Source organism: Papio anubis, chromosome 3 (genome assembly GCF_008728515.1).
Source record: "Papio anubis isolate 15944 chromosome 3, Panubis1.0, whole genome shotgun sequence".
NCBI classification, from domain to species: domain Eukaryota; kingdom Metazoa; phylum Chordata; class Mammalia; order Primates; family Cercopithecidae; genus Papio; species Papio anubis.
Window position 1 is genome coordinate 38,647,338 of NC_044978.1, and position 26,374 is coordinate 38,673,711.

The 26,374-nt window shown below is 34.8% G+C and overlaps 1 protein-coding gene and 1 pseudogene across 5 annotated transcripts in view; one reads left to right on the top strand and one right to left on the bottom strand.

The window, feature by feature from the left end:
* Positions 1 to 26,374, top strand: part of LRBA (LPS responsive beige-like anchor protein) — a 766,866-nt gene that overhangs the window by 288,234 nt on the left and 452,258 nt on the right. The gene's annotated exons all lie outside the window — the stretch shown is intronic.
* On the bottom strand, positions 4,127 to 4,632 carry LOC116274091 (annotated as a pseudogene).

The following is a 26,374-nucleotide window of genomic DNA, read 5'->3' on the forward strand; positions in this document are numbered from 1 at the left end:
TTTTCTGTGTGCTTACTATTACCATTGAGATTTGTATCTTCAGATGGTTTCTTCTTGCTCATGAACATCCTTTTCTTTCAGACTATAGAGCTCCCTTTAGCATTTCTTTTAGGACAGGTCCGGTGTTGATGAAATCCTTTAGCGTTTGTTTGACTGGGAAAGTCTTTTTATCTCCTTCATGCTTAAAGGATATTTTCTCTAGATATATTATTCTAGAGTAAAAGTGTTTTTCTTTCAGCACTTTGAATACATCATGCCACTCTTGTGGCCTGTAAGGTTTCCACTGAAATGTCTGCTGCCAGATGTATTGAAGCACCATTGTGTGTTATTTCTTTCCTCTTGCTGCTTTTAGAATCCTTTCTTTATTCTTGACCTTCAGATTATTAAATGCCCGGAGGTAAGCTTTCTGCTTGCTGTTATATAAGCTTCTTTTACTTGAATTTGATATCTTTCTCAAGGTTGGGGAAGTTCTCTGATTATTCTTTTGAATAAACTTCCTACCCTTCTCTTTTTATCTACCTCTTCTTTAAAGCTATTAACTCTTAGATTTGCCCCTTTGAAGCTGTTTTCTGATAGGCATGCTTCATTTTTTCTTATTCCTTTTTTTCTTCTCTCTATATTTTCAAATAGCCTGTCTTCAGGCTTACTACTTCCTTCTTGATCAGTTCTGCCATTATGAGACTCTGATGACTCTGATGCATTCTTCAGCATGTTAATTGCATTTTTCAATTATAGAATTTCTGATATATATATTTAAATTTTTTTATTTTTATTTTTTGAGACAGGGTCTGGCTCTATCACCCAGGCTGCAGCGCAGTAGTGGGATCTCAGCTCACTGTAACCTCCACCTCCCGACTCATTCTGCTTGATTTAAAAAAATATTTTAATCCTTTTGTTAAATTTATCTGATAGAATTCTGAATTTCTTCTCTGTGTTATCTTGATTTTCTTTGAGTTGCCTCAAAACAGCTATTTTGAATTGTCTATCTGAGTTGTCGTATGTCTCTGTTTCTTCAGAATTGTTCCCTGGTGCCTTATTTAGTTCATTGGTGAGGTCATGTTTTTGTGGATTATGTTTATACTTGCTAATGTTCTTCAGTCTATGAGCATTGAAGAGTTAATTATTTATTATACTCTTCACGGTCTGAGCTTGTGACTGTTCTTCTTGGGAAGGCTTTCCAGGTATTTGAAAGAACTTGGACTCCAACCCCAATAAGGCTGTGTTTTTTGCTGACTCTAGAGGTACTGTTTTGGTGGTCTTAGATAATATGTGGAAGAATTATCTGGATTACCAGCCAGAGACTCTTGTTCTTTTCCTTTTCTCCCATACAGACAGAGTCTGTCTCTCTTTGCTGAGCCACCTGGAACTGGGGATGTGGTGATGCAAGTAAGTCTGTGGCCACCACTGCTGGGATTGCACTGGGTTAGACCTGAAACCTGCACAGCACTGGGTCTTGCCCAAGTTTCTTCCCTTCAAGGCCATGAGTTCCCACAGGCTCCAGGAATGTCCAGAGGTGCTGTCTGGGAGCCAGGGACTGGAGTTAAACAGCTTAGCAATTTACCTGATATTCTATTCTACTGTCGTTATGCCTGCACTCAAACCACAGTATAGTCTTTCCTACTCTTTTCTTCACTTTCCACAGGCAGAGGTGCCTTTCCCTGTGGCCAACCCCACCACCGGTCCACAGGGGATTCCTTCAGACCACCACTGATGTTTACTGAGAGCCTAGGGGCTCTTCTTTCAGCTTGTGGTAAATGCTGCCACACCTGAGACTCGCTTTTTAGGGCAGTGAACTCCCCTCTGTCCCAGAGCAGGTCCAGAAATGCTGTCCAAGAGTCTAAGCCTGAACTTTGGGACCCCAAGAGCCAGCTTATTGCTCTACCCCCAGCCGAGTTGGTACATAGGATGCAAGACAAAGTTCCCTTTATTTTTCCCCTCTGCTTTTCTGAAAAATTAGTAGTGTTTCACTCTAGGCACCATAGCTGGGAATATGCTGGGTCATCCCTGAAGCTAGTAAGTCTCAGAGCCCAAGACACATGTTATATTCCCCTCATTATCACTGCCGGTTATTCGGGGCCCAAGAGTTCTTTAATCTGCAGGTGATGAATCCTACCGGGACTGGGTTCTCCTTCAAGACAGTGGCTTCCCTTTTGATTCAGTTTGTGTCTAGAAATGAAATACCATCCGAGAGCTAAGGCCTGGGAATGGGGCCTCATGACTCTGCCTGGTGCCCTATCCTACTGTGGCTAAGCTGGTGTCCAAGTCAAAGTCCTCTTTATTCTTTGCTCTCCTCTCCTTAAGCAGAGCAAGGAGTAACTTTCATTGCTATGAGAGCTTCACTGCCTGGGATTAGGGCAGGGATGATGCAAGCACTTCCTTCGCCATGCAAGCTGGTATCTCTCTAGGTCACGTGCCACCCTAGTTCACTGGTCCTAAGCCCAATGTAGCACTAGGACGTGCCTAGAAATTGCAGTCCTTGGGTCCTAGTCTGCCTTTCAAGTTTATCTAGGGCCCCAGAGTACTTTAGCCTGGGTGGCAAGGCTTGCCAAGAAACTCATGTTCTGTCCCATGGGGTATGTGATTCCCCTCTGGCTAGGGCTGGTCCTCATGCTCCCTCTGTGGAAGGAGCCGAGCATAGCTTTATTCTCTGCTGTGACAGGGCAGCACTGAGATGAATGTAAAGTCCTCCAGTCACTGAGCTCTCCTTCCTCAAAGTGCAGTTTCTGTCTGCAGTGCATGGCCACTGATGGGCGATGGGGCAGAGGTGGCATCAGTGATTCAAGTCTGTCTCTCCTGCCCCGCTCAATGCCTCTTTCCATGATACGAAGTTAAAAACAAGTACTGTGATCACTCACCTGATTTTTGATTCTTGTGATGGTGCTTTACTGTGTGCAGATAGTTGTTAAAATTTGGTGTTGCAGCAGGGTGAACGAACGGGATAGGCCTCTATTCTGCCATTGTGCTCTACCCTTCTCTGATGTTGCTGATTTTTATGTTACATATGTCAATTCATACCCTCTTATGGAAGCTGAGGATATTAAACACTTGTATGTTCCTTTTCTTTTCTCTACCCTCACCTCCTAATTTTTAAAGTTATATTTTAATTTTCATGTTGTCTAAATTTATAACATTCATGTTTATAATCACATTTCTTGTAGTACTTGAGTTTTTGTTCTTTATTTAAGTGAATTCAATACACACTCTTCATTTCCCCCCATTTTATTAGTCGCAACTTAATTTCCAGATTCTTTCTTTTGACTCAGTTCTTAATTGGCTGCATTTCATGGTTATTATTTTTTCCATAAGGGGCTTATGTGTGTTGTAAACTTAAAGTTCTTCCATGTTTAAGAATATTTGCTTGCTGTCTTTATATTTGAATGGCATTCTGCTTAACTTTATATATTTTTTTTCTGGGTGTGGAAATATATTTTCTCAATTTTTTTTTTTTCCCCAAATTGGAGTTAGTGCCAGGCTGCCGCTGACATCAGCATTCCATTCTGGGGAGAGGCTCAGGGCTCACATTGCAATGGAAGGGCATGAGGCACCTGCTGCCACAGCAGATAATCAACAAATGAATGACCATAACTGCCCCCTAGGAATTGAAGAATTCTTTAAAGTTTGATTGGGGAACACAGACCAAGGATGTGCCCTGATTTTCCATTTCTGAAAGTCACAGTTCAAGTTATAAATTTCTGGCTGGGTGTGGTGGCTTGCACCTATAATCCCAGCACTTTGGGAGGCCAAGGTGGGCGGATCACTTGAGGTCAGGAGTTCAAGACCATCCTGGCCAACAAGGTGAAACCCCATCTCTACTAGAAATACAAAAATTAGCCAGGCATAAGGTAGCACATGCCTGTAGTCCCAGCTACTCGGGAGGCTGAGGCATGGGAATTGCTTGAACCTGGAAGGCAGAGGCTGCAGTGAGCCGAGATCATGCCACTGCACTCCGGCCTGAGCGACAGAGCAATACTCCATCTCAGGAAAAAAAAAGAAAAAAAAGTTATAAATTTCTGTTCTACAGTTACTGTATATAAAAAGATACTGTAGAAATTAATTCACATTGTCTTCCCCAAAGGAAGAGAAAAAAAATAAAAAACAATTCTTAGGAGTCTTTTCTTTTTTGGTCTTAAATGTAAATGATCATAAAAACTTCTGGGTTTTCTTTATTATAGACCTGCATTGCTGAATATGTTATAACTTTGACTTCTGTTCCGTGAGTGTGCTTGGACAATGAAAATTCTTCTCTGCACCCAAATGATTGTAATTTAAAATGTCTTGATCAATACAAAGTACTTTTACTTCCCAGGGTATGAAGAATTCATCAGCATTGGACTTATAAAGCCACTCATCTAAAAAGTGAAAAAGAAAAGTAGAAACTCCTTGAGTTTCTACTTCTATTGTTGGGAGAGGCTCCACAGTCCCAGTATCTGTGATGTAACCAAACATGGCCATTGCACATTGCTCAAATGCTTCCTCCAAAGTGTCTCCCCATGTGTGTAACTAGACATCTGCTGTATGATCCAAATACTCGTAATTCCTATTGACTGGTGGATAGTTGGCCTTGATCGCCTTCTATTCTTCAGTCAAATTGTAATCTCTAACATCTCCCTCTTTCTGTGCCATGACTGCCTTGCTTGACTTAATTTTTTTGGGTAACACTTAAATTCTCTTAGAACTTTGTAGACATTGCTTTGTTATCTTCTGACTTTGAATGTTGCTTTCAGAGGACAGTCTGATATTTTCCCTCAATTTTTGATTTGCTTTTTGTGTCTTCTGCCTGTGATTTCTTTGTCCACAAAATTCTTTAAGAGGAATATGGCTCAGTATTGAACATTATTTATCAAATTATCCTGGGACATAGTTTCTTGTTATAATCGGCAGATTCTGACTTTTTCCTTCAGTTCTTAGGAAATTTTTTAGATTTGAAATACCATTTTCACTTTGTTTTGTTTTTCCTTACTTAGTAACACTTAATAATATTATGTTAGCTATATGTTTGTCTTTCACATATATTAGTTATTCCTTAGTTGCTTGACTTTCTTTGATCCTTAGCCTTATTTTTCCACCAGTAAGTACATTTTTAATGTTTTATTTTGTCTGGGATATTTATTTGTAACTTATTTATTATGTCTATAAAGCTTATGTTCTGTTTCTAATTTTGTTTATTTAGGACTTCAGCCTCTTTCCTTAGTCACTTACTTTATTTTGAATTTTATTTGCATTATGTTTTTGTTATGTTGTTCATTAGAAAAAATAATCATGAAGAATTTTCTTTTATTCTTTGAGTTACACTTTCTCATCAGATTTTTTGTGTTTTCTATATTAAAGTTTTATTTTAAATCTATTAACTTATTTGTTGATTGATTGGTGCTGTATGTTTGTGTAACTACCATGCTTTTTTGTTTTGTTGTGTGCTCTGTGCAGATACTCTGTTGGCTTACACGACAAGATATCTTAGTGACTTATTTTCCTCTCCATCCTCTGTGTAAAGGTAGTATTTCCCCCATCTGAGCTACAGTTTGATTTTTGTAGAATATCCTATAGCCTATCATGAAGAGAAAGCACTATTTGAAATAGGTGAGGGGACTTTCTTAGAAATCCTCAATTTTTTTCTAAGATTTTGTTAAATATTTCCTACCAAGTTCATTCTATCTCGTTAGACTGTAGACAGTTCTCATGGGAAAATGTGCTTAGGCTTTGAATCATTTTCCTCAGTCATTTGAGAGAAGAGCGTAGAGTCGAGTTTACTTCAGTTTTAGTGAATCAGCGCCATTTTTCAATTTCTTGCTTCACCAGTATTTGTTCTGTAAGTTTTTCTGGCATCTCCAGGTAGAAGAGGAAAGAGGTAATGTTACCTACTCAATTTGTTTCTCTCTGTATTTGAAGGCATTGAAAAAATTATCAGAATTTTATCAGCTTACCAATATTGCTTTGGGGGCATGGGGATATGATTAAGAACTAAGCTTTGTTGCTCTCTCAGTTCTAGAACCAGTTTGTTTTTGTTCCCCTTGGCAACCAATTTTTTGATGTTTGGTGATTTATGGTGTGTTCCTTACATTGTTTCATTATTTTTAAAAATTATTTTTGTTATTTATTTATTTATTGCTGATTTGTTTTTGGAATTGAGGAAGAAAGAAAAGGTAATTGCAATATCAGCCTACCATCCTAACCTGGAACCTATTTCTTAGTGTACTTTCTAATTAATTATGGAGAAGTTTTCTTTGTTGTAACTATGGGTTAAGAGTGCACTTTTTTAAAATTTGAAATTTAGTGATTGTGGTGGTGGGTAGTATATGTGTTCTTTTGTATATGAATGAGAGAGAATAATGGAGTAAACATGTAGAATTGGTGTATGAAAGAGAGAGAATGAGGAAGGTGGAAATGTGGAATTGAAAATTGAAGAAATGTTTCTAAAACACTCTGTTGTGAAAGAGATTAAATTGATTTGATCTGAACAGTATATATATTTTTGATTTAGGTAAGGAGTCATGGTGCCAACAGTAGCTAATATTTCATGAATCCTTATGCTATTTCAGTAGCTATTAGAGGTGTGTATAAATAGTAACTAATTCTTACAACAAACCTCTGAGGTAGTACTGATATTATCCCTCATTTTATAAGTTTGAAAATAGCATAAAGCAGAAATAACCTAGAGTTACAACTTGGATCCATATCCGGATAATCTGTCTCCCAATTACTAATCTATGAATTTGGTTCAAATTTTATTAGATTTCTAAAGAACGTGTGAATGGGATCTAATCCTAGAATACATTACAGCTTTATTCTAAGCTATTTAATTTTATGTTTTGTCTAATACAGTTTTTCATTTTAATCATTATTGTGCTGTGAGATTTACAATATTGTATAGTAATATTTTAAGGCGTTACAATAAAATATCTAAATAAAACAAGAAATATTTCCAAGTAAACATTGCTTTTACTTAAAATTTTAGCAGAGAAAATATATTTGTTCATGTCTTCTACATTAGAGTCAATTTTAAGAGAGCAAACGTATATTTTTTCTTATGTATACTAGTCTTTACCCTTTCTCAACAAACTTCAATTGGTTGAAGCATGTTCATATTCTAACTGTATTGCTTTTAAACAATACTCTGCAGGATGAGGCATATTTTTTTTTTTTGAGACAGCTTATATTTTAAAGGTTATCTGTATTCAGCCTTGAATTCATGCTGTACATTCTTAAATAATATAACTGAATTTTATCTACTGCTAGTTACCTTCTTCTGCAAAAAAAGAGATGTTGTCATCTCTTTAATGTACCATTTGTGGTTGTAAAGTAGCTGACTTGTTTCATTTATTATCAAAGGATTGATGACAGTGTAGATCTGCAATGTGCATCTCTTTAGTTCATTGCATGCTTATCATTGGAGTGGGATATCCTTGACATTTTATGATTTTGGTTTACAGAGAGGTTCCGTGAATGTCATGACATCATTGATTAGCTGTACATCTTAACTTTGTTTCTGAATCTTATGGTTATAAACAGAATATTTATGAAAAAAATTATGTCATGCAGAACATTGTACCTTGTAAACATTGTGCATGTGTTAATATACACGTTTCCTGGCAATCATTTTTGTAAAGAATGTTGTCTTTCAGAATTTTAGTTTCTTTGAACTAATGTGATATATCTGTAAAACATATGTGCTGATGATTATCACTTAATGATTTTACTTTTAGGACTGTATATGAGTTAAAATCCACTTCAGTAAGAATTTTCAAATGTTCTTTGGGCCAATGTTGCTTTGAATTTTATCTAACATGCTGTAGAGCTCACTTGTTGCTAGCTTCAGTAGAACTGCAAACCAGGTGGTCTCTCAGTTTTTTTGAAGTAATGAAAATGGAGTCTTTTTTTGTTAAATAAAGACCATGAAAACACTGATTATTATTATTATTATTATTACCATTATTATTTTGAGACAGAGTCTCACCGTGTCACCCAGGCTGGAATGTTGTGGTGCGATCTTGGCTCACTGCAACCTGAACCTCCTGAATTTAAGTGATCTTCCCACCTTAGCCTCCCGAGTAGCTGGGACTACAGGTGCACACCACTACACCTGGCTAATTTTTGTTTTTGTTTTTGTAGAGATGGAGTTTCGTCATATTGCTCAGGCTGGTCTCAAACTCCTGAGCTCAAGCCTCCCAAAGTGCTGGGATTATATATATGAGCTGCTATGTCTGGCAAATATAGCAGTCTATATATATTTTTAGATGAAGAATTCAAATATGTTTTTCCAATTAGCAAGCAAAATATTTTTATTAAAATAGTGAACATTTTTGTGAGTACTTTTAAATTTTTAAAAATAAACATTTTTATAGTACCACTTATTTTTCTGAATTCTTAACAAATATAAAATAAATTATCAAACAATCCTTTGAGGTAAATGTTATTATCTTCAGCCCAATTTTACAGATGAGAAAACTATAGCGAGGCTCAGTGATTTGTTCTAGGTCATATAGCTAGTATGTGATGAAGCTTGAACTTGAACCGGGTAGTCCGATACCCAGTATCAACTGACGATCTTTTTGCATGTGGCCTCTCTAACATCATCTATTAAGTGATTTAGTATGCATTGTCTCATTTCAGTACCACGACACATCTTTGATGTATGTATGCAAGGTAGATTGAGTGAATGTGATTTAGCTTTGATCACAGAACAATTAAATCCATGATTCTGAACTGGAACCCAGGTTTCATAACAATAACCCTGGACAGTCTGTCCCCATTGCCTCTGTCGACTTCATGGCAGTGTTTTCCTATTGTAATAATATATTATTGAACATATTCTTGACAGTTCTAAGGAATGTGAAACATTTTAACAATTACATATTTTAGTGTTATGTATTTTAGGGTAATGTATATACCAATTTTAGAGCTAATCATGATAAATTACTCAATTTTTCTCCTAAGTAGTTACTTTTTTCCTCGGTGATGGATTTTTAAATTTAAAAATGTTTATTTTTCTAATTATAAAAATGAAGTATTTTTTAATATAGGAAATTTAGAAAATAAGAAATGTAAATAATAAAAGTCATTTATTGTCTAGCTTGAACATCTGTTTATCTTCGTTGGATTTTGCTTTTTGTTTTTGACTAATTTGAAATAACTATAGATGTAAAACAAGTTGCGAAGCTAATGCAAAGGTCCATCTATTTTTTACCCTAGTTTCTTTTTTTTTTTTTTTTTGAGACGGAGTCTCGCTCTGTCACCCAGGCTGGAGTGCAGTGGCCGGATCTCAGCTCACTGCAAGCTCCGCCTCCCGGGTTTACACCATTCTCCTGCCTCAGCCTCCTGAGTAGCTGGGACTACAGGTGCCCGCCACCATGCCCAGCTAGTTTTTTGTATTTTTTAGTAGAGACGGGGTTTCACCGTGTTAGCCAGGATGGTCTCGATCTCCTGACCTCAGGATCCGCCCATCTCGGCCTCCCAAAGTGCTGGGATTACAGGCGTGAGCCACCGCGCCCGGCTCTCTATTTTCTTTTTTTTTTATACACATATACTCATTTAACTTATTAACTGAATCTACCCATTCACCAAATTAGAGTCATATGCATGCTTCTTTAAAATCTGACAATAAAATAACGTATTGCTAGCAATTTGCCATTTGTGAAAATTTTTGAAAATGTGATTTGTAACAGCTATTTATATTTCCAATATAAATATGTACTTATTTATTTTACCAGTCTCCATTCTTACACTCTTAAATTATGTATATTTTGCTTTTGTAAATAAAGCTTTGAGGAATTTAGTGTTCAGAAATCTTTATTTACGTTTCTGATTTTTTAGTTGGCTAAAGTCTTTTAAGTGAAAATCTAGGATCAGAGAATGAATTTTGAGAAACTTTATACTTTTTTCTTGTTTCTCTGTTCCATTGCAATAATTGAATAATTTTCAGTTTGATAAATAAAAGCATGTAGAATCTTGTTTAAAGTTCGCATTGCATTTAATTTCTAGTGAGAATGAACACTGCTTCATTATAATCATGATAGTTTTAATGTTTTTAATGTCTATTTGTTTCCTTTGCTCGTTAAAACAAAATCTGTGTTAGTGATTTACTGATTTTTATATGACTTTATATGATAAGGGTTTTTTTCTTCTGTTTTATTTGTTGTAATATTTTCCCCCAGAACTTTCTTTTTATCATGATTTGTATTATAGATTTATAGTCTCTTAAATAGTAATACAATTTAATTTAAAGTTTTTCCTTTATTATCGCTTTCCTTATTTTAAGGTTTAGTAAATTATTTTACATTTCAAGATTATTTAAATGTTCTCTTGTGTATTCTAGATTTTCCGTGGTTTTTTATATATATACACTTTTTTCTTGTTTCTCTGTGGTTTTATATATTTTTATATATATAAAACATTTTAACAATTTTTATTGGTTTTATATATATTTATATATGTGTGGTTTATATATTTTATCTAGAATATATATTATATTTTATCTAGAATATATATTATAATATATATAAATAATATATATAAACATAATAGAATATATGTAAGGATATATATATATATATATATATTTATTATTATTATTATTTTGAGATAGTGTCTCACTTTGTTGTCCAGGCTGTAGGGTGTTATCGTGATCATGGCTCACTGCAGCTTTGACTTCTTGGGGTCAAGTGGTCCCCCCATCTCAGCCTCTTGAGTAGTTGGCCCCACAGGTGTGTGCCAGCATGCCTAGCTAATTTTTTAAAAAACTTTTTGTACTGACGGGGACTCGCCATGTTGCCCAGTCTGGTCTCAAACTCCTGGGTTCAAACAATCCACCTACCTCAGCCTCCCGAGCAGCTGGGACTACTGGTGTGTGACAACATGCTTGGCTAATTTTCTATTTTTGGAAGACATGGGGGTTTCACTCTGTTTCCCAGGCTGGTCTCAAACTCTTGGGCTCAACTGATCCTCCCACTTTGACCTCCCAAAGTGCTGGGATTGCAGGCATAAACCAATGTGCCTGATTGATTTTTAATCTTTAAAATATCTGAGATATATTTATTTGTATTATATGAGACTCTAATCTTATTTTCTTTAAATGCTTTTAATCGGTTTCTCCAAAACGATCTCTCTTTGCTCTCTTTGGTTTGTCAAGCTTTCTTTATTACATATGACTCTCATGTTTCTTAGGGACTAATTCAAGGGTTTATATTGTGTTTCATAAATTTTTTTCCTTATCGTTCATCACCCAGTCATTAAGTTAATGAAACTTTTTTTTGGTTTTTCGCATTTTATTATGTAAATATAAAAATATATGAAAGTAGAGGGAATAGTATAATGAACACCCATTATCTAGATTTAACAATTTGCTTGATTTTTATTTCTTGCTGAAGTGTTTTAAAGTACATTATAGACTTTTTGACAATTGACCACTTAGTACTTTAGTATGAATCTTTAAAACATGAGGATGTTTTCCTATATAGTTACATCATCATTATCATTTGTAAAAATCAGTGACAATAATTCACGAATGTGTTCTAACACTTAATATCCTGATTTCCCCAGTTGTTTTAAAAATGTCTTTACTATCCTAATTCCTCTAACAAGTATCCATTGAAGAACCACACATTACAAATAGTTGTTAAATTTCTTTAATTTTTTAAAAAAAATGTTAGGACAACCAAAACTTACAGAAATGTCTCAAGTACTGAACAATATTTTAAAAAACAAATTTAATGAGATATAATTCATATAATTTACAATTCACCCATTTAAAGTGTACAATTCATTGATTTTTAGTATGTTGACAGATCTGCCACCATCATCACAATCAATTTTAGAACAGTTTAATCACCCCAAAAAGAAACCCTGGACCGTTTATTAGTCACTCCCCATTTGTCCCCAAATTACCCCTAGACAACCATGAATCTGCTTTCTGTCTCTATTGAATTGCCTATTCTGATTTGATAACATTGTAATTATAGTTTTATATGATATGCAGTGTTTTGTGATTAACTTGTTTTACTTAACGTAGTATTTTCAATTTTAAGAATGGATCTTCTAGGGATGAAAGAAGGTAAGATTTTAGGATGGGACACTTTCTGGAATTTAGTTCATTTATGTTTCTTTGCATCCTATCATTATTAGTGTTGGAGCAGTAATTTCTTGCAACTTTTGTACATCCTACTTAGAAGCCAGCATCCATCTAAATTTTTAAAATTTAAATACGGTTTTTTTTTTTTTTTTGAGACGGAGTCTTGCTCTGTGCCCCAGGCTGGAGTGCAGTGGCGCGATCTCGGCTCACTGCAAGCTCCGCCCCCCCGGGTTCACGCCATAAATACTGTTTTTAAGATGGATAATATATTCATAGTTCTAAGCATACAAAAGAGTTTACAGGAAAAACTTTTCTGTCTTAGGGGAATCAGTATTATCAGTTTCTTATATTACCCTCTGCCCCCGAAATATTTTATACAGGGCATACAAATATGTTTTGTATTCTTTTACATGGATGGATGTATCATGTACATACTGTTGTGCACCTTGCTTTTTTCTTTTTTACTTAAAATAACATCTTCATGTGAGCATATACTGAGCGTTCTGATTTTTTGTGCTTTCTATAATAATCCAGTATATATTTTTAGGTCTCCATCTTTATTGTAAGAGGTCTTCATTATTTGACATTTATGTTCTTTCTATTCTGTGGTATTATATGTTCCTGTTTATAATTTTGTATTCTGCATTTTGTTGATACATATTTATATAGGTAGCTATTGAATTTTACATTTTTCTTTATCATCTGTTAAATTATATTGTGTTCTTAATGTCATCCCTAAAAATAATGCTGTATATTAATAAATTTTTAAAACCCATCTTATATTATGTGGATAAATCCTACCAGATGAAGGGTGTCCTTTTTGTTTTGTTTGTTTGTTTTCTTGTTTTTTTTTGAGATGGGATCTCACTCTGTCACCCAGGCTGGAGTGCAGTGGCCCAGTTTGACCTGACTGTAACTTCTACCTTCTGGGCTCAAAAGGTCCTCCCACCTCAGCCTCCTGAGTAGCCACCACTCCCAGCCAATTTTTGTATTTTTTGTAGAGATGGGCTTTCTCCATGTTGCCCTGGCTTGTCTTGAATTTCTGGCCTCAAGGAGTCCTTCCGGGCCTCCCAAAGTGTGGGAATTACAGACTTGAGCCATCGCCTGCGTCCCTAAGGTATTTTTTTTTTTTTTTTTTGACATAACCATTTCTAACTTTAAAGGATTTTTACAACTATTTAAAAGTGTTCTTAGTTTCTTTTATAATAGGCCAATGTTATGAAATAAATAGATTGGCCATTTTGTTTTTTCAAAGGGCCACGTCTGGGACTTATTTATCCACTGGGATAAGTTAATTGTTCTCTAATTCATTTGTAACTGGTGGTAACTATATTGTTTCTCTCCTGCATTTGTTTTGTTTTGGTTTCGTTTATTTGACTGCTTAGTTTCACCTCTTTTTAAGTGACAAAACCAAATCAGGGTATGAATTTTCTTCTGTTAACCTCAGTGGTTTCATCCTTTTTTTTTTTTTAACGTGATGTTCTCGTTTTTATGTTGTAAATAGTCGGTCTTTTTTGATGTAGTAGTTATTTATTTTCCAGGGAATTTGTACTTTATTATTAGTTCAAATTTTGTTATTCTTTTCTTATTTTGTTACCTTATGAGCAGATAGTATGGTCTGTAGAATTTCTGACTTTGAAATTTATTGAGGATTTTTAGTTGGCCTAATTTGATACGCTTGTTTTTATAGGCTTTTATGTATATTTAAAAAAAGAGGCACTATAATAAACCACAACATTCTGATCTATAATCATAATAAAATTTCCACTAAGATATTTTAAAGAACTCAGAGAAATGATTATCAGGTTCATTTGAAAAAAATAAATTAACATTCTAGTCTCTTCTGCATGAAGATCAGGAAGGCATGGTTAGCTCTGTGGAAATTAAATGTGGGGATTGTGTTATTGGATCAGGTATCAGAACACAGCATAACATTTTTCAGGTTTCTGAAGATAATAATTTTCTGGTGTTTTAAACATACCAGACAATGTCAAAGGAGTATATCGGTAGATTCGTCATGTTAGATATTTCTACAATGAAAAGTTAACAAACATTAAAACTGAAAATGAAGAAAAAATTTGGATGAAGAAATTTGGCTTATTTTTAAATATGTAAAATTATAAAATTTGAGAATATCAAGATTCATAGACAATTGGGAAAGGTATGAACAGGAAGGAGAATACCATTTGTAATGAAAAAATGCAAATTAAAGTGACAAAACTGTTCAAATACCTTTTCTATCAATGGATGAACAGATAAAAAGTGAGTTTTCCATACAAGGAAATATTATTCTTGTGTATGTACTTGTATAATGTGTGCTTGTATATATTATATATTTATATATGGATGTATATATATAAATTCTAAGATTTGAAATCACAAGTTGTATAAATAAAATTCTTATGTCAGAGATTTGTTATGAAGAGGAAAATATAATTCTCCAACAGGTATTCCTTTCAACAACTTTTATTCTTAGATATTCATTTAGTATTTTGATTTTTTCTGTCTAATCAAAGACAAATAGTGTTACCTATTTTGTTTCATATTTAATATTAATTCATAACTTCTGTTATATTAACGGTCTAGGTTTAAATATTTAAAAAATATTTTGTTGTTGCTTTGGGTCTAAAACTGTAATGTATTCCTAATCTATAGATTTTTTCAGGATCATGTGTATTATCCATATATTTTTGAATTCTAAGTTTTATATTATTGGATACTGCAAAATTTCTTCATACTTTTACATGACTTCCTGCATTCTTTCTAAATCATGTTCAGCAGCTAACTTCTCTGCATGATTTCTCTTCAGTAATTAAATTTAGCATTTCCAGCTGCTGAAAAATTTGTTAGCCTTTTCTGTTCATTTGTGTTTCCTCATGCGTAAAATGTAAGACTTCCACATATTTTTAATTCTTTCAGAGTACAATTATATAGGCTGAGTTCAGCAGTTATATACTGTGAATGGTTTGCTTTCATCAACCTTAGAAAGGAATCAAAATATTAATCTTACTTGTTTATTTAAATATGAATCTGATGTATATCAGATATGTAATCACATTGAGTGGCTTCCTTCTGGTAGTTTAGAAGGTATTTAGATTTTTTTTCCTTTTTTTTTTTTGAGATGGAGTCTCGCTCTGTCGCCCAGGCTGGAGTGCAGTGGCGTGATCTCGGCTCACTGCAACCTTCGCATCCTGGGTTCAAGCAATTCTCCTGCCTCAGCCTCCCGAGTAGCTGCGACTACAGGCACACACCACCATGCCCAGCTAATTTTTGTATTTTTAGAGACAAGGTTTCAACATGTTGGTCAGGATGGTCTCAATCTCTTGACCTCGTGATCTGCCTGCCTCAGTCTCCCAAAGTGCCGGGATTACAGGTGGGAGTCACTGTGCCAGGCCTAGATTTTGTTTTCTTAGAATATTTTACTAGATTATTTTTAAAGATATGTAATTTCAGACACCTGTTTTCTGTTTTTAAGCATAGATATAAGCAGTTACACAGATCTACAAGTTGAACTGATTACCATCATTATTTAACGAGTCTTTGATTATAACATAGCAGAGTAATTTTAAATAGAATAAATAGGCTGGATGTGTTGGCTCACACCTGTAATCCCAACACACTGGGAGGTCGAGGCAGGAAGATCACTTTAGTCCAGGAATTTGAGACCAGCCTGGGCAACATAGGGTCACACCATCTATACAAAAAAATTTTTAAAAAATTAACTGAGCATGGTGGCATGCATCTGTCATCCCAGCTCTTGAGTCCAGGGTGTCAAGGCTGCAGTGAGCCATGATGGTGCCACTGCACTCCAGCCTAGGCAATAGCATGAGACCCTGTCTCAATAAAAAGAGAAACAAAAAGAATAAATAAGTCTATGTCTTTTCTTTTACAGTACTTTATTTAAGAAACTGTAAAGCAATTATATGAGGGATGCTCTTTGATGTAGATAGTGTTTTTGGAAAGTGTTTACTGGTATCACCAAGTCACATATCTGTCTAAAGAGAGTATCATGCCTATAATTCAGTGCTCATTATTCTCCATTACTTTAAGCACTTCTTGTAGGTAATGTCGTTCTTTGTAATATAAGCATATACCTACAGCTCACTAGTTTTAATATCTCAAATGGTCATTCTTTAAAATATTAATGGGTTCATATATAAGCAGCCAATAGAAACCTGGATATAATTTTCACTTGTGGGTTTATTTAAAATTATAGTATACAAAAATGTTATATTTCAGGTCCCTTATTGAGATTCTGATTTGACCAACGGATGCATGGTGTATGATTATTTAGGCAGTTTTAAGTATTTACTGGCCTTATTTCCCAAATCTACTTTGCTTTTCTGTTCTTTACCTTACATAATATTGTTAAATACAATCTGCTTACATAATAAAATGACATGATATAAAATAGAAGGGTAGTAACAATGCAAATATTTTTGATTAAGCTGTTAATTACCTTTAATTGCCCATTGTTTTTAGCAGAGTATCAGCCCATCAGTGATGACAACCATAAAATTCTTATCAGAAAACACAGTGGTAAACCTTTATGACTTTGGATTTGGAAATAGTTTCTTAGAATACTATGAGCATGAAGACGAAAATAAAAATTAGATAATTGGATGTCATCAAAATTAAAAATTTTGTGCATCACAGGATATTTTACTTTTATCAAGAAAGTGAAAAGACAGTCTACAGTATAAGATTTGCAGATTTTTTTTTACTTGATACAAGGTTTCTCTCTCTCTGTCACCCGGGCTAGAGTGCAGTGGTGAGATTGTGGCTCATTGCAGCCTTGACCTCCTAGGCTCCAGCAATCCTTTTGCCTCCAGCCTCCTGAGTAACTGGGACTCCAGGCATGTGCCACCATGCCTAGCTGATTTTTTTTTTTTTTTTTGTATTTTTGGTAGAGATAGGGTTTTGTAATGTTGCCTAGCTGGTCACAAACTCCTGAGCTCAAGCAATCCACCCTCCTCGGCCACCCAAAGTGCTGGGATTACAGGCATAAACCACAGTGCCCAGCCTGAGATTTGCAAATGTTATATCACTTATATACTGAAGTCTTATATTCAGAATATGTAATAAGTCTTCCCATTTAAAAACAAAAAGACAATCCAATTAAAAAATGAGCAAAGGACTTGAGTTGATTTTTCTCCAAAAATGAAATACAAATTGCCAACAAAGACATGAAAATGTATTTAATATTATTTGGAAACATTTAGGAAACTGCAAATCCAAACCACAACCACCCACTAGAATGGCTAAGGTAAAAAGACAATAACAAACATTGGTGAAGATGGAACCTTCATATGCTGTTGGTGGAATGTAAAATGGTGTAGCTGTTATGAAAAACAGTTTCGCATAAACTGTTTTCTCAAAAATTTAAACATAGAGTTACCATGCAACCCAGCAATACCACTTCTATATATATACCCAAAAGATTTGAAAGTTGTTACTCAGACAAATACATGTATGTACACGTTCATAGCAGACTATTCACAATAGCCAAAATGTGGAAAAAAACCTTTGGTGGTTAATTTCATGTGTTAACTTGACTGGGCTATGGGATACCCAGAGTAACGATTATTTCTGGTTGTGTCTGTGGGGGTATTTCCAAATGAGATTAGCATTTGAATTGGTTGACTCAATATAGTACTTTCCTGTCAGTCTAATGGTAAATCTTTGTCAGCTTCCTTCGTATATTGTCTCTCTTTTATCTGAGCTTCCTCATGGCGACCTGGCTTCAAGGGAATCTGTTTCCTTCACCATGACCACCACCACCACCTTCCCTTGAAACTTCTCCATGGGAACCATTGACCTCAGTGTAACCAAAGCCAATGTTTATCTTTTTTTTTTTCATTTTCATAAACCTCATCTCAGTGTCTAATGCTGTTGACTGTTCTCCCTTTCCTGACCATCAGCAGAATCTTATTCGCTCTCTTAATCACTCCTTCTCCATTGCATTTTTTTCTTTTTCTCTATTGTGTTTACATACTGGATTTCCTTGGGACTTTATCCTACACCTTCTCTTTTTATTTAGATTTCTTTGCTAGTTGATTCAGTCTGTTTCCATAGCTCTTACATGTTATAATATTCTAATTTAAAAATCAGAAACTTCAGTTCAAATTCTTTTTCTGAGTGCCATACTTGTTCAACCTAATTTTATATATGTACTTGGCTGTCTCACAAACATCACAGTACTGTGTAACTGGATTGTTAAGAGCAAGGGCTCCGGATTCAAACAGCTTAAGTTTTGGTATTTTTACTAAAACTTTTCAAATTTTTAACCTTTTTGAATAACTTCTTAGCCCTCAATTTTCTTATTTGTGAAATTGAGGGTTGTAATGCAGTTGTGAGAAGTAAGATCCATTTGGAACAGTGTCTGGCATATAGTGAACACTCAATAAATGTGAGCTGCTATGGGTTGAGTATTGTTAATTCAAAACTCTGAAATTCGAAATGCTCCAAAATCTAAAACTTTTTGAGTGCTGACATGAATTTTAAAGGAAATACTCATTGGAGCATTTTGGATTTTGGATTTTTAGATTAGGGATGCTCAAGCAGTAAATATAATGCAAATATCCCAAAATCCAAAATACAAAACACTTCTGGCCCCAAGCATTTTGGGTAAGGAATACTCAACTTGTATCATCTTCATTGCATCATAATTAATATTTCAAAAAGAATTCTTGATTTTCATTTACCCTAACCTTCCAAATCATAAAGATAAGAGTCATCCTTGAATTCTTTGTTTTCCTCTTAGCCATGCATTCAAATGTCCTGGGAATTCAATCTTTATATTTTCTCTTGAAATTATATACTTCTTACATCATTTCACTCACTTTAGATCTGATAACTGTCTTTCATCTGGATGACAACAACAGACTTTTTTAAATTTTTAATTTTTGTGGGTATATAGTATATATATGTGTGTGTGTGTGTATATATATAATTATTTTTATTTTTTTGAGATGGAATCTCACTCTGTTGCCCAGGTTGGAGTGCAGTGATGTGATCTCGGCTCACTGTAACCTTCGCCTCCCAGGTTCAAGCGATTCTCCTGCCTCAACCCCCTGAGTAGCTGGGATTATAGATGCATACCACCACACCTGGCCAATTTTTGTATTTTTAGTAGAGATGAGAGTTTCACTATGTTGGTCTGGCTGGTCTCAAACTCCTGACCTCGTGATCCACCCACCTCGGCCTCCCAAAGGTATGCATATATATGTTGATGGAGTACATGAAATATTTTGATACGGGGATGCAATGTGAAATAATCACATCATGGAAAATTGGATATCCATCCCCTCAAGCATTCATCTGTTACAAAAAATCCAATTATACTATTTTCTTATTTCAAAATGTACAATTAAATTCAAATCCTCTCTTCTAGCTATTTTGAAATGTACAATACAATATTGTTAACCACAGTCACCCTACTACTGTTCATTAGAACATACTTAGTTCTTCAATCCAACAGTAATTGTGTGCCTGTTGACCAATCTCTCCATGTCTCCACCTTCCGCCTACCCTCTTCAGCCTCTAGTAACTACTATTCTATTCTGTACTTCTCTGAGATCAGCTTTTTTAGGTTTCACATATGGTGGGGTCATTTGGTGTTTGTCTTTTTGTACCTGGCTTATTTTACTTAACATAATGTCTTCCAGGTCTATTCACGTTGTTGCAAATGACAGGATTTCATTTTTTAGTGATGAATAATATACCATTGCATATGTATACCACATTTTCTTTATCCTTCATATATTGATGAATCCTTAGGTTGATTCCATCTTTTGGCTATTGTGAATAGTGCTGCAATAAACATGGTAATGCAGGTATCTCTTTGGCATGTTGATTTTATTTCCTTTGGCTATGTACCCAGTAGTGGGATTGCTGCATCATTTGGTAGTTCTCTTAATTTTTAAAGGAACCTCCATACTCTTTTCCTTAATGGCTGTACTAATTTACACTCCCACCAACAGTGTATAAGGTAAAAATTAACTTTTACGTTCTTCTTAGTTACCTGCTCAGAAGCCTTCTTGACCACCCTACCGGGGTGTTTTCCTGGTACAGGAGATTCTCTGTCTTAGCCCTTTTAAAACTGATTTCATAACTAACAACTTACAAAGTACTTTCTTTATTTGCATGTCATTATTTCTCATACTAGTGTAAGAGTCGAAAACATGCTTGTCTTTTTTTTTTTTTTTGTATTTTTCAGTGCCTAGTGAAGTATATACTTACTAGATCAGTAAATATTTGTTTAATGGATAAAATGATATAATCCCTAGGAATTCTATCAGATTTAAGAGTGTGAGTTTTTTATTTAACATTTGCTTCTTCGTCTTATTGGAGTTTATAAAATAGTTACTAATATTTGTGGAATGCTTTTTATGTACCAGTAAACATTATATTATACTGGCTGGTTCTCTACACCTTAATTTGATATTTGAGGCTAGAATGAATATGAATATTTTTTCCTTAGATAATATTTTATAGGCTTGGAAGTCTGTCTAGATTACAGTTCGTTTATAAATGGAGTAGGAAATCATTTTAACAAGCAGGAAAAATGACCTTCAGAGTAAAGGAAATATTTATACTCTTCAAAGATTCCCCAACTTTTCGTGCTTACAGGAGTTGTCCTCTGATTTAAATAACTACTTTAGGTCACCAGCAAAGAAAGTTTATTCTAGGTTACAACTGGCGATATCACTTAAATACTCGCCTCATCCTTTTTATCATAACCCTCCTTTTTTTCCATTTCAACCAGTCTTACGGTATTTTTGAACTTCCATTAATAATATATGTGTATGCTTTTCTTTGTAGTTATTTGCTTCCATGTCTTAGTCTCCTATTTGAATCCTAAACTTTCAGGGAAACACTTATATCCCCCATATCTCCCAACATAGTGCTTTTCACATAGCAGTTACTTAATATAGTAAGTTGGAGAGTTGCTGGATGTGGCATCTTTGTGTTTAGAAATATGAGTGTATCTCTGTTCACCTGTTAGAGATATTTGGCCAAATCTTGAAGGTGAGATAGGAGGGTTTAATAAATAGAATTACAAATGTTTTGGCTCAAAACTTTATGAAGTATCTCATACAATTGTGTAGTATATTTATCTAGAGTTATACTATGCATGTGCACCTATAAATGATTATTTGATAAGAAGAATGTAAATATATGATTCCATGGTCAGTATCTACTTTTTTTGGTGTTTTACCAATTAATAGGTTTAAGTAGGAAGATAAAAGCAGTTTAGTAACTTTTTAGTATTTGGAAGTTACTAAAAAAATGAAGAAATTTAGATTTCACATTTGGATCTCTTTTTTTTTTTTTTTTTTTTTGAGGCGGAGTCTCGCTGTGTCCCCCAGGCTGGAGTGCAGTGGCCGGATCACAGCTCACTGCAAGCTCCGCCTCCCGGGTTCACGCCATTCTCCTGCCTCAGCCTCCCAAGTAGCTGGGACTACAGGCACCTGCCACCACGCCCGGCTAATTTTTTGTATTTTTGTTAGAGACGGGGTTTCACCGTGTTAGCCAGGATTGTCTTGATTTCCTGACCTCATTATCCGCCCGCCTCGGCCTCCCAAAGTGCTGGGATTACAGGCGTGAGCCAGCACGCCTGGCCTCACTTTTAATCTTTAAATTTTTTTTAATTAGGGCCAGAAAAATTTTTATGTACATATGAAATATGGCATTTATTGATGTATAATAACATAGTACATGCTTGCTGTTTTTATATATTGCTGAGAGTATCCATTTAAATAAAGTAATAATGGCATGATGCCTGCTAATAATTTTCAGATGATTTGTTTTGGCAAATTATAAAACTGCATTTTTCTGTGAACAGTATGTGAAGAAGATACTGTGTTTTATAAGAGCGGATTTTTTATTTTGCGTAAATTTAATGTATACCTTATACCCTCACTCCTCTTACTCCCCTTTTAATAGAGCCCATGAAATATTTTAAGTACGTCATTATTGTCCAATATAAATTTCTATGTTTTGTACTTTTTGGATAAGCTTTTTATAGTTTCCTTATACATATCTTGTTTTGAATATCAAAGAACAATTTTATTTACTGTGTTAAAACCTGCTCTAATAGGAACTGTTAATATTATAATAGATTTTTTCCTCTTGTTAGAATGAAGTTAAAAATGATTAATTCAAACAAACAGTCTCAGTAACAATATGAGTAGCTTGTTCTGGATTCTTTTTATTTTTATTTTTATTTATTTATTTATTTATTTATTTTTTTATTATACTTTAAGTTCTAGGGTACATGTGCACAACGTGCAAGTTTGTTACATATGTATACTTGTGCCATGTTGGTGTGCTGCACCCATCAACTCGTCAGCACCCATCAACTCGTCATTTACATCAGGTATAACTCCCAATGGCATCCCTCCCCCCTCTCCCCTCCCCATAATAGGCCCTGGTGTGTGATGTTCCCCTTCCAGAGTCCAAGTGATCTCATTGTTCAATTCCCACCTATGAGTGAGAACATGCAGTGTTTGGTTTTCTGTTCTTGTGATAGTTTGCTGAGAATGATGGTTTCCAGCTGCATCCATGTCCCTACAAAGGACATGAACTCATCCTTTTTTATGGCTGCATAGTATTCCATGGTGTATATGTGCCACATTTTCTTAATCCAGTCTGTCACTGATGGACATTTGGGTTGATTCCAAGTCTTTGCTACTGTGGATAGTGCCACAATAAACATATGTGTGCATGTGTCTTTATAGCAGCATGATTTGTAATCCTTTGGGTATATCCCCAGTAATGGGATGGCTGGGTCATATGGTATTTCTAGTTCTAGATCTTTGAGGAATTGCCATACTGTTTTCCACAATGGTTGAACCAATTTACAATCCTACCAACAGTGTAAAAGTGTTCCTATTTCTCCACATCCTCTCCAGCACCTGTTGTTTCCTGACTTTTTAATGATCGCCATTCTAACTGGTGTGAGATGGTATCACATTGTGGTTTTGATTTGCATTTCTCTGATGGCCAGTGATGACGAGCATTTTTTCATGTATCTGTTGGCTGTATGAATGTCTTCTTTTGAGAAATGTCTGTTCATATCCTTTGCCCACTTTTGGATGGGGTTGTTTGTTTTTTTCTTGTAAATTTGTTTGAGTTCTTTGTAAGTTCTGGATATTAGTCCTTTGTCAGATGAGTAGATTGCAAAAATTTTCTCCCATTCTGTAGGTTTCCTGTTCACTCTGATGGTAGTTTCTTTTGCTGTGCAGAAGCTCTTTAGTTTAATTAGATCCCATTTGTTCTGGATTCTTTACTATGTAAATAGTGCTTTTTTCTCCCTTCATCATTCCTATCCCTTAAAAAGGTACGTGGCAGATAATAGATTATGACTGTAGAATTAAAGATACCTGCGTTGTATTATAATATAACGTAGCTTTTCTTTTGCCTTTTGTAAGGGAAAGAAAATTTTACTTGACAATGAGCTATAAAAGCAGGGAAACCATGTGTACTTCTTAAATTGCATGGTATTATATTAAGCAATACATTTCCCCTAATTCTTTCTGCTATTTTATTTTTTCAACCTGTTGACCAATGTAGCATGGTTCAATTTACATGTAATTTTATTGTTTATCCTATTAGTGTATGTTACTAAAAAACTAAAATAAATGTAGATGGTGAAAATAGATAATAAGGAAATCCTGGAGGGATAACTTTAATTTAATTAGCTATTTTTTTTCTTTTTTGAGACGGGGTTTCGCTCTGTTGCCCAGGCTGGAGTGCAGTGGTGTGATCTCAGCTCACTGCAACCTCCGCCTCCCCGGTTCAAGCAATTCTCTGCCTCAGCCTGTCTAGTAGCTAGGATGGTGCCCACCACCACACCCAGCTAATTTTTGTATTTTTAGTAGAGACAGGGTTTCACCATCTTGGCCAGGTTGGTCTTAAACTCCTGACCTCGTGATCCATCTGCGTCGGCCTCCCAAAGTGCTGGGATTACAGACATGTGTGCCACCGTGCCCAGCCTAATTAGCAATTTTATGTCGTCACTAATACACTGTAGGTGATGTTGTTGTTGTTGTTGTTGTTGTTATCAGGACTTTGTTGATAAAGGAAACTGGTTCCACCTCTTAAATCTTAACCACCCCACAATGTTTGCTTCAGTGTTGGAGCTATATCCTCAGAACATTTCCTAAACGAAAGTTAAACTCCAAAGCATATTTGCTCATGGTATAATTCTTCATGGGTGTATGGTCTTCAGAGCAATGTAATTGTGTTTGTCATTAGTGCATCTAAAAAACATAAGGATTTTTCCTTCATATCTTCGTGTTCGAATATCAGTTATTCTTAGAAACAAAATGTCCTCTTAGCAATATCAATGCAGTCTTCAAGTTGTAATGAAAACTACTTAGCTGGTTTTTGGGTTCTATTAGTAAATGTTCGTTAATCAGTTGCTGAATACATTCAGTTCTGGTCTCGTTGGAAAGTGTTACCTGAACTACATTTGTTGCCATAACTCACCAACATTTTGAAGAAAATGCTTATGATGTAGTCTTTCACTAACACTTGGCAATTGTGCACACACATAAAACATACAAATAAAATATATTTAAATTTTGGCAACCTGATGTGGTATTTTATAAGTACACCAAACAATGTAGATTTTATGTGGAATATTAAACATCTGGTTTTGTTGGCTTGTTCAGTTTTCTTTCCAATATTTCACTGGACTTTGAACATTTTTCTTTGCAGTTTTTGTTTAAACTGTTTAAGTTTTTATTATTTATTACATCTTTGCACATAGCCACACTTGAATTTTAATTCTTAATTATTTATGGCTACAAAACTACTGCCATCTCTCAACAGTTCAGGAACACCACCAGAATAGCCTGGCAAAGCTAAGCTGATTATATACTGCACTAAATGAGAATGCAACCTTGACAGTATCTTAGAAGGATCTCAGGGTGAGAGGTTGGGGTGGGTATTTATAGAGTTTCTAGGTATGAACTCAAGTGGTTTACATCTTAGGTCTTTCAATACGAGGTCTGATTGGGGTTCGGTATAAATTTGTCATAGAAGATTTTACAATTGGGAGAAAGTGAGACAACAGCTCTGATGTAAGTGTTGATTAGTAAACAGTTGATACATGAAATTTTTGCCTGAGTAACTTATTATTCTGAAAATGAGACTGTCTAAATAAGCAGGTTATTGTTCAAATACATTGGTGTTCCTGAAGCAAACAGTGAAGTTATTTGTTCTTTGCCATCTTATCTTCCTGGGGTAGGATTTCCTGAAACAAACGGTGAAATAATATTGACTCTGGTGTCTCAGTTTTTAACCTTGCTTGTTAGGTGAATGCAGATGGCCTTGTTTCTCAAAAGTGAACTCATTATATTAGCAATTCTTAGTTTAGACTATAACTGGCTTAAATTCTTTTGGAAAATATATTTTAATGAGCAAAAATTAAATATGTCAACATGTTTTGAAGTATGTATACATTATGGCTAAATACAGCTAATTGACATATGCATTACCTCACGTATCATTTTTCTGTGTTGAGAACACTGAAATCTACTCTCAGCAATTTTTAAGAATACAATACATTGGTATTAACTAGAGTCACCATGCTGTACAATATATTTCTTGAACTCATTCCTCCTATTAGTTGAAGTTTAGGATATAAAATTTTAGTTAGATTGGAATCTTTTCTTGTAATTACTACAGTTATGATTTGTTTGCTACTATTGATACATTATGAAAAGGCATGTCTTTTTTGTCAAATAAGTCTAGTGAAGTTTGTTTCTCTAATTGTAAACATCATTAAAACTAGATAATGAAAAATTTACTTCCCATATTAAGCAAATACTGTTAAAACATAAATTTAAAATAATAGCTTTCATTAAAATAATTATAAAAATGTTATATAAATATTTACATTTGAGTTACAGATTATGAACTATTCTTGAAATATTAGACATAATGTATTTCTACTGTATATGACTAGTATCCACATAAAGAGAATTCAGTAAGACGTAAACTTTATTGAGATAAGTCCACTGATTATGTGGTTGGATGCTGTGGCCATGTCTACCTGGTGAAATCTTTCTAAATTCTCTCAATTTCTATACTTACCTCATTGTGGAGTGTAAAGAAGTGGTACTTAACTCGCATTAGAAATGCTGATCGACCATTCTTGAATAGCACGCCTCTAAACTATCAGACTGGCTCACAAATAATTGAATATTTTTGTTAGAGGCATGCTCGTCTGATCTCCATCAGCAGCCACAAATGATCAAAGTTTATTTCACATTTACCCAGAGATCCTTCTGTGCCTTGTAT